Source organism: Oncorhynchus masou, chromosome 29 (genome assembly GCF_036934945.1).
Source record: "Oncorhynchus masou masou isolate Uvic2021 chromosome 29, UVic_Omas_1.1, whole genome shotgun sequence".
NCBI classification, from domain to species: Eukaryota; Metazoa; Chordata; class Actinopteri; order Salmoniformes; family Salmonidae; genus Oncorhynchus; species Oncorhynchus masou.
In genome coordinates, this window is record NC_088240.1 from 38,942,147 (window position 1) to 38,952,457 (window position 10,311).

Genomic DNA, 10,311 nt, shown 5'->3' on the forward strand with positions numbered 1-10,311 from the left:
AGATATTCCATTTATTGTTAAATGACGTTTTTTTTCTTAGATGTATTCATATACACTGAGTGTACAAAACATTAAGAACACTGTAGTGTCTTAGCTCTTATTAGTTATTTATATAATAAGAAAGACTCTGAATACAATAAATTGAACTGGAGCTTCAAATTGACTAAAACAAGTTAGTACCAGAATAACATAGAACAACACTGTGCTTGACCAAGGGTGCTCCATCCTTAAAGGAGACATCAGTGATTAACAGAACATAACATTCCTTCTCTTATACAATCAGAGATATTTTGTACCAAACCACAACGGAAATATTTCCCAGAACTTGTTGTAGTTATTTTGCATCTTTTAATTTGAACTTTGTTTCTGTTTGTTTGTTTATAAGTCCAGTCTGTCTGGTGGGCGGTGCCTTCGTTCTGGGCAGCGCCTCGGATTGTCTGGAGGCTCCTGAACATCCTCAGTATGTGTCTGGTGGACGGTGCCTTCGTTCTGGGCAGCGCCTCGGATTGTCTGGAGGCTCCTGAACATCCTCAGTGTGTGTCTGGTGGACGGTGCCTTTGTTCTGGGCAGCGCCTCGGATTGTCTGGAGGCTCCTGAACATCCTCAGTGTGTGTCTGGTGGATGGTGCCTTTGTTCTGGGTAGCGCCTTGGATTGTCTGGAGAGCTCCTGAACATACTCAGTGTGTGTCTGGTGGACGGTGCCTTTGTTCTGGGCAGCACCTTGGATTGTCTGGAGAGCTCCTGAACATCCTCAGTGTGTGTCTGGTGGACGGTGCCTTTGTTCTGGGTAGCGCCTTGGATTGTCTGGAGAGCTCCTGAACATCCTCAGTGTGTGTCTGGTGGACGGTGCCTTTGTTCTGGGCAGCACCTTGGATTGTCTGGAGGCTCCTGAACATCCTCAGTGTGTGTCTGGTGGATGGTGCCTTTGTTCTGGGTAGCGCCTTGGATTGTCTGGAGAGCTCCTGAACATCCTCAGTGTGTGTCTGGTGGACGGTGCCTTTGTTCTGGGCAGCACCTTGGATTGTCTGGAGGCTCCTGAACATCCTCAGTGTGTGTCTGGTGGACGGTGCCTTTGTTCTGGGCAGCACCTTGGATTGTCTGGAGGCTCCTGAACATCCTCAGTGTGTGTCTGGTGGACGGTGCCTTCGTTCTGGGCAGCACCTTGGATTGTCTGGAGGCTCCTGAACATCCTCAGTGTGTGTCTGGTGGACGGTGCCTTCGTTCTGGGCAGCACCTTGGATTGTCTGGAGGCTCCTGAACATCCTCAGTGTGTGCTTGTTCCATTATAGCTTCTGCTATAGCAGCACCTTCATCAACACGTTCCCTTCTTTCAGCCTGGGGTCTCTTTACTGCCCCACCGTCCTCTACAGTTCCCTGTGTGTCACTCTGAGGAGCTCTCTGTGCCTGTTCTCTCTCGATTGTTGTGCTGTTTTCCGTGGAATGCATTTGGTTAATGTGACGCCGCCACATTATGTCTGGGCTCACTTGAACCTGGTAAGTTCTGGGTCCCGTTTGTGTGTGTGTACGTTCCCTCTTATCCATTTCCCTCCTCTTCTGTAGTCTCGCACCATCACTTCCTGTCCTGTTTGGAGATGGCGCTCCTGGCCACCGGAGAGCATCTTGGCTTGTTTGTTCAGCACTTTATTACGCCTGTTTGGCTTCATGATGTCCAGCTGTGTGCGGAGAGGCCTCCCGAACATCAGTGCGGCTGGGCTTTCATTTGTCGTGGCATGTGGGGTGTTTCGGTAGGAGGCCAGGAACTTGACCAGTTCTGTTTGCAAAGTCCCTTCCTCTCGTTTTGCTGCACGGAGTCCTTGCTTTAGGGTTTGCACAAAGCGTTCTGCCAGCCCATTGGTGGCAGGGTGGTACGGAGCTGAGTTTGAGTGTTTGATTCCATTTACTGACATGAATCTTGCAAACTCGTCACTTACAAAAGCTTGCTGGATTGTCATTTACCAGCTGCAGCGGCAAACCGAAGCGTGCAAACGTTGTTCTGAGACACTCTATCGTCTGAGCTGAGGTGGAGGAGTCAGTGCAAAACACCTCTGGCCATTTGGAATGGGCATCAACTATATAACCAGAAACATGTGCTTTTCAAAGGGACAAGCGTAGTCCACATGAATTCTCTGCCATGGCTCTGCGGGCCATTCCCATGGGTGGACTGGGACAGGAACAGGCATGTGGAGGGTTTCCAAACATCCGCTACAGTTCTTCGCCATATTTTCTGTTGATCCAGACCTGGCCACCAGAAGTGGCTCCTTGCGAGCAGCTTCATTTTGACAATTCCAACATGACCTTTATGTAGTTGCTGCAAAACCTGATGTTGGCATTTCTGGGGTATCATGACTCTCATTCCCTACATCAAACATCCTTGGTACGTTGTAATTTTGTTTCTCCGCTGGAAATACGGAGTCAGCTCCTTTCTGCCAGTAGCTGGCCATCCTGACATGGTGTAGGTGTACACTTTTGACAAGGTCACATCTTTCATTGTCTCCTGTTTGATAACTGTGCTTGTGACCGGTAGTGCCTCGAGCTGAGCGGTATGGAAAATGTCCACTGCATCCACACTCCTTTGTATTTCTTTTGTACACGGCAGTCGGGATAATCCATCTGCATTTGTGTGGAGGGACGACGGCTTAAAATCAATGTCATACATATGACTGGCAAGGAACAGGGCATATCGCTGTAACCTGGCTGCTGTCATTGCCGGAATGCCTTTCTTTGGACTGAAAATGGAAAGCAACGGCTGGTGATCCATATCCAGTGTGAAACGCTTGCCATATAGGTTTGCGTGGAATTTCTTGACACCCCACACTAGAGCCAGTGCTTCTTTGTCGATTTGTGAATCGTTTTTCTCTGCATCATTCAATGTTTGTGACGCAAATGCAACTGGCCTCTCTGGCCCATCGTTCAGTGTGTGTGAAAGGATGGCCCCTAAGCCATAAGGGGACGCATCACAAGCCAACTTCACTGGCAGTTCAGGGTCATAATGCATCAGGACCTGTTCAGATGTGATGAGCCATTATGCCTCAAGAAATGCATTTTCACACTGTTCTGTCCACCGCCATGTCCTATTCTTTCCCAGAAGCTGATTTAGAGGCTGGAGTACTGCTGGTTTGGGAGGAATCTTCTGTTGTAATTGATCAGTCCCGTAAAATATCTCACTTCTGTGATATTTTGTGGTCGTGGTGCCTGTACCACTGCCTCAATTTTGTCCTGTGTTTTGTGCAATCCATTGTGGTCGATTTCATGTCCACAGAAGATAATCTTGCCTTTGAATAACTCACACTTGTGTAAGTTTGCCTGTAGACCATACTCTTTCAGTCTTTTCAGGACCTCTTCCAAGTTAGCCAGGTGCTCTTTGCGGTGCGTCCTGTTATGATCATGTCATCCAGGATACACTGGGTTCCTGGGATTCCTTGCAAAATCTGGTCAAAAATTCGTTGCCAAATGGCTGGGGCTGATGCAATGCCAAAAACCAGGCGGTTATACCTGTATAGACCTTTTGTAACGGCTTTTGTCTGGTGGAAGAGAAACGGACCAAAATGCAGCGTGGTGGTTATTCATGTTCTTTAATAAAAGGAACTAGACATGAAATAACTAAACAAAACAATAAATATGTGAAAACCTATACAGCCTATCTGGTGACAATAAACACAGAGACAGGAACAATCACCTACGAAACACTCAAAGAATATGGCTGCCTAAATATGGTTCCCAATCAGAGACAACTATACACACCTGCCTCTGATTGAGAACCACTCCAGACAGCCATAGACTATGCTAGATACCCCCAAGACAAAACACACCACAATAAACCCATGTCACACCCCGGCCTGTCACACCCCGGCCAGACAAACACAATATATTTCGACCAGGGCGTGACAGAACCCCCCCCCCTAAGGTGCGGACTCCCGGACGCACATCAAGACAATTAGGGGAGGGTCCGGGTGGGCGTCTGTCCATGGTGGTGGCTCCGGCGCGGGACGTGGACCCCACTCTATCAATGTCTTAGTCCCTCCTCCTCGCGTCCTAGGATAGTCCACCCTCGCCGCCGACCATGGCCTAGTAGTCCTCACCCAGAACCCCACTGGACTGAGGGGCAGCTCGGGACTGAGGGGCAGCTCGGGACTGAGGCAGCTCGGGACTGAGGGGTAGCTCGGGACTGAGGGGTAGTTCGGGACTGAGGGGTAGCTCGGGACTGAGGGGAAGCTCAACACTGAGAGGAAGCTCAGCACTGAGAGGAAGCCCAGCACTGAGAGGAAGCTCAGGCAGGTAGTTGGATCTGGCAGATCCTGGCTGGCTGGCGGTTCTGGCAGATCCTGGCTGACTGGCGGATCTGGCAGATCCTGGCTGACTGGCGGATCTGGAAGAGTCTGGTTGACTGGCAGATCTGGAAGAGTCTGGCTGACTGGCAGATCCGGAAGAGTCTGGCTGACTGGCGGATCTGGAAGAGTCTGGCTGACTGGCGGATCTGGAAGAGTCTGGCTGATCTGGAAGAGTCTGGCTGACTGGCAGATCTGGAAGAGTCTGGCTGACTGACAGATCTGGAAGAGTCTGGCTGACTGGCAGATCTGGAAGAGTCTGGCTGACTGGCAGATCTGGAAGAGTCTGGCAGATCTGGAAGAGTCTGGCTGACTGGCAGATCTGGAAGAGTCTGGCTGACTGGCGGATCCTGGCAGACTGACGGATCTGGCTGCTCCATGCTGACTGGCGGCTCTGGCTGCTCCATGCTGACTGGCGGCTCTGGCTGCTCCATGCAGACTGACAGCTCTGGCGGCTTCTTGCAGACTGGCAGCTCTGGCTGCTCCATGCAGACTGGCAGCTCTGGCGGCTCCTTGCAGACTGGCAGCTCCTTGCAGACTGGCAGCTCTGGCTGCTCCATGCAGACTGGCAGCTCTGGCTGCTCCATGCAGACTGACAGCTCTGGCAGCTCTGGCTGCTCCATGCAGACTGACAGCTCTGGCTGCTCCATGCAGACTGACAGCTCTGGCTGCTCCATGCAGACTGGCAGCTCTGGCTGCTCCATGCAGACTGACAGCTCTGGCTGCTCCATGCAGGCTGACAGCTCTGGCTTCACTGAACAGGCAGGAGACTCCAGCAGCGCTGTAGAGGAGGAAGGCTCTGGCAGCGCCGAACAGGCGGGAAACTCCGGCAGCGCAGGAGAGTGGGAAGGCTCATGCAGCACTGAACAGGCGGGAGACTTCGGCAGCGCAGGAGAGGAGGAAGGCTCCGGCAGCGCTGGAGAGGCGAGGCGCACTGTAGGCCTGATGCGTGGTGCTGGCACTGGTGGTACTGGGCCGAGGCAATGCACAGGAAGCCTGGTGCGGGGACCTGCCACCGGAGGGCTGGTGCGTGGAGGTGGTACTGGGTAGACCGGACCGTGCAGGCGCACTGGAGCTCTTGAGCACCGAGCCTGCCCAACCTTACCCAGTTGAATACTCCCGGTCGCTCTGCCAAGTGAGACGAGGTGGAATAGCCCGCACTGGGCTATGTAGGCGAACCGGGGACACCGTGCGCAAGGCTGGTGCCATGTAAGCCGGCCCAAGGAGACGCACTGGGGACCAGATGCGTAGAGCCGGCTTCATGGCATTTGGCTCGACGCTCAATCTAGCCCGGCCGATACGCGGAGCTGGAATATACTGCACCGGGCTATGCACCCGCACTGGAGACACCGTGCGCACCACAGCATAACACGGTGCCTGCCCGGTCTCTCTAGCCCCCCGGTAACCACAGGAAGTTGGCGTAGGTCTCCTACCTAGCGTCGCCATACTCCTTGTGAGCCACCCCCCAAGAAATTTTTGGGGCTGACTCCCGGGCTTCCATCCGCGTCGCCGTGCTGCCTCCTCATACCAGCGCCTCTCAGCTTTCTCCGCCTCCAGTTCTTCTTTGGGGCGGCGATACTCTCCAGGCTGAGCCCAGGGTCCTTCTCCGTCCAATTCGTCCTCCCAAGTCCATTCCTCTCTTTGTTGCTCCTGCTGTTGCTGTTGCCTGTTACCACGCCGCTTGGTCCTGTTGTGGTGGGTGATTCTGTAACGGCTTTCGTCTGGTGGAAGAGAAGCGGACCAAAATTCAGCGTGGTGGTTATTCATGTTCTTTAATAAAAGGAACTAGTCATGAAATAACTAAACAAAACAATAAATATGTAAAAACCTATACAGCCTATCTGGTGACAATAAACACAGAGACAGGAACAATCACCCACGAAACACTCAACACACCTGCCTCTGATTGAGAACCACTCCAGACAGCCATAGACTATGCTAGATACCCCCAAGACAAAACACACCACAATAAACCCATGTCACACCCCGGCCTGACCAAATAGATGCAGACAAACACAATATATTTCGACCAGGGCGTGACACCGTTGTGTGTGTTTATTGTCAGGTACTGTTTGGAGCTCTCTTCAACCGGTAGCTGCAGGTAGGCCTGTTTCAGATCGATTTGACTAAAGTGTTTCCCACCAGCTAGTGCAGCAAAGATGTCATCCAGACATGGCAGGGCATATTGATCCACATGCAACATTGAATTCGCAGTTACCTTGAAGTCCCCACACATTCTAACAGACCCGTCTTTCTTCACAATAGGAACTATGGGTGTGGCATATTCGCTTCTGTCCACTTTCGTCAGATCCCTGTATCCTGCAAGCGATCGATTTCCGCTTCCACCTTTGGTCTCAGGGAGTATGGAACAGATCTGGCTTTGCAGAGTTTTGGGGTTGCGTCATCTTTTAGTACAAGTTTTGCTGTGAAGCCTTTTACTGTTCCCATCTGATCACTGAAAACTGTGTTGTATTTCTTCCGCAAGTGTTCCAGTGTTTGGTCTGTGCCTTTCACTTTGGACTGGAACGTGTGGAGCATTTTCAAGTCACACCAGTTCAGCTTTATTTTTGAAAGCAAGCCTTTCCCTGCCAAATAATGGGGGGCCAGTTCCAGGCACCACATACAGCTGTAACTGCTGTGTTTGCCCCCCATAACGCATTCTGAACTGCAATGCCCTGGGCTCAATCTCTCTCCTGAGTAGGTCTTCAACAACACACTTGTGTATTTTCAGCTTGAAGTGCTCATTGAAGACCGTAGTGGAAATTATAGACACTGCAGAAACAGTTGTCCAGCTCCATATGGGGTTTGCTGTCGATATCTGGTGTCACCCATATTATGCTACTGCTGGGAGAAGTCACTGTGTTGAACTCCATTGTATCAATGAATCGTTCATCTGAATCACTGCCACTGTTCTCTGCTAGTGCATTCACAGAACCTTTCATTTTCTCAGTTTTCCTGTTGTGACTGAATTTTGCATGCTCTCTGCATGCTCTTTGAATGTGCCCCCATCTACTGCATTTGTGACAAATATCGTCTTTGAAACGGCAGTCTCTGTGACCATCTCTGTCACACCTGATGCATTTTTAGGCCACACGTGGGCGCTGTCGGCTGCGAGAAAACTTGTGCAGGGAAGTTTGTAACAGGTCAGTATTTCTTTTACTTTGCAACTCAAATGCATCTTTAGTCGCGATTTCCATAGCCACAGCAATTTCAACAGCCTTTGCAAACGTGAGATCTGATTCTGCGAGCAAACATTTTTGAATGTGTTCATGTTTCAGTCCACAAACAAATCTATCCCTTAATGTGTCATTTATGTTCTCTCCAAACTGGCAATGTTCAGACAGTTTCTTCAACTCTGCTACATATGTACTAACACCTTCCCCCTCATTCTGATCTCTCTTGTGGAAATGAAAACGTTCCGCAATGAGGAGTGATAGGTGCTTTTGCAATATCTCCACAATCTCTGTGAATGTTTTATTTGAGGGCTCAGATGGGCAGTCAGATCTCTTAGCAAACTGTACGTTTTTGGGCCAATAAAGCTCAACAACGCTGGTACTCTCTTGTTATCAGCAATGTCGTTTGCAATGAAGTACTGTTCCAGTCGTTCAATGTAAGTTGCCCAGTTTTATTGCATGTCTTCAAACACATCTCTTTTCCTGATTCTAGCCATTCTCTTTACCTCCGGCTCCACGGGTCTTTGATCTGCCGCCTCATTCTCATCAGCTCTCCCCTCGTCGTCACTGCTTGCTAGCTGTTCTGCTACAGGGTCAAAATGTTCCTCTCTTCCTATGAGCTCCATCTGCATTCGTAATGCACGCTGCAGGTAATCATCATCGTCGCCATTGTAGTGTCTTAGCTCTTATTACTTATTTCTATAATAAGAAAGACTCTGAATACAAGAAATTGAACTGGAGCTTCACATTTACTAAAACGAGTTAGTACCAGAATAACATAGAACAACACTGCGCATAACCAAGGGTGCTCCATTCTTAAAGGGGACATCAGTAATTAACAGAACATAACAAACACCTTCCTAATATTGAGTTTCACCCCACCTTTTGTCCTCAGAACAGCCTCAATATGTCGGGCATGGACTCTACAAGGTGTCGAAAGTGTTCCACACGGATACTGGCACATGTTGACTCCAATGTTTCCCACAGTTGTGTCAAGTTGGCATGATGTTCTTTTGGTGGCGTGAAAAACCCAGCAGCTTTGCAGTTCTTGACACAAACAGGTGCTCCTGGCATCTACAATCATAACCTGTTCAAAGGCACTTAAATAGTTTGACCCTGTGCAACTGGGTCCTGGACTTCCTGGTGGGCCGCCCCCAGGTGGTGAAGGTAGGAAACAACACCTCCACTTCACTGATCCTCAACACTGGATCCCCGCAAGGGTACGTGCTCAGCCCCTTCCTGTACTCTTTGTTCACCCATGACTGCATGGCCAACTCAATCATCAAGTTTGCAGACGGCACAACAGTAGTAGGCTTGATTACCAACAATGACGAGACAGCCTACAGGGAGGAGGTGAGGGCTCTGAGAGTGTGGTGCCAGAAAAATAACCTCTTACTCAACGTCAACAAAACAAACGAGATGATCGTGGACTTCAGGAAGCAGCAGAGGGAGCACCTCCCTATCCACATCGACGGGACTGCAGTGGTGAAGGTGGAAACCTTCAAGTTCCTCGACGTACACATCACTGACATACTGAAATGGTCCACCCACACAGAGTGTGGTGTAGAAGTCACAACCGTGCATATTCAACCCCGGTAGGCTGAAGAAATTTGGCTTTGCACCTAAATCCCTCACCAACTTTTAAAGGTGCATAGTTGAGAGCATCCTGTTGTGCTGTATCGCCACCTGGTATGGTAACTGCACCGCCCGCAACCAGAGGGTGATGCGGTCTGCCCAATGCATCACCAGGGGCAAACTACCTGCCCTCCAGGACACTTACAGCACCCGATGTCACAGGAAGGCCAAAAGGATCATCAGGGACAACAACCACTGCCTGTTCACCCCACTATCATCCAGAAGGTGAGGTCAGTACAGGTGCACCAACGCTGGGAACAAGAGACTGAAAAACAGCTTCTATCTCAAGGCCATCAGACTGTTAAATAGTAATCACTAGCATGTTAGAGGCTGCTGCTTATATACATATACATTAAAATCACTGGCCACTTTAATAAATGGAACACTAGTCACTTTAATAATGTTTACATATTTTGCATTACTCATCTCATATGTATATACTGTATTCTATTCTACTGTATCTTAGTCTATGCCACTCTGACATTGCTTGTCCATATATTTATATATTCTTAATTTAATTTATTTACTAAGATTGGTGTGTATTGGGTATATTGGTATATTGCAGCAGGCCATAAGTACTGCTTCCGATATGGAAGTCATCAGAAGTTTGGAACATAGTCACATAAACCCGATGCCAGAGTTCGGGGCGTGTCAACTAGTGATGCTCAAATGGAGTTTTTTCTCTGTGTAGTAGAAGGATTATGACAAGAGGTAAAAGGCTTGCACGCAGAGATAAAAAGGGGCCAAGCCCCTCCCTCCAATAGACCAGCCGACCCGGTACACGTGACAAGTGTACCCGACGCTCTGGGATAAAGTGGGCTTGCTTTTGACCATGGGAACAGAGGCCGGGGCGAAGTCTGCTAGGAATGTGTATGTAACAGTCATATGTGGCAAAACTGCCCCTACCTGCCAAGAAACTTGAGGGGGCATGCACGGCAGGCCAAATGCCCATCCCCCTTCCTCCTTCTTCTAGACTGGCTTCTCGATGTGACAAGAACACTTCCGGGGTCTACCTCAATGCTAAACTAAGTTGGTGGGACACTCATCTACTAGTTGATACTCATGGGAGAATCATGGGAAAATCTAAAGAAATCCGCCAACAACTCAGAAAAAAAATTGTAGACCTCCACAAGTCTGGTTCGTCCTTGGAAGCAATTTCGAAACACCTGAAGGTACCA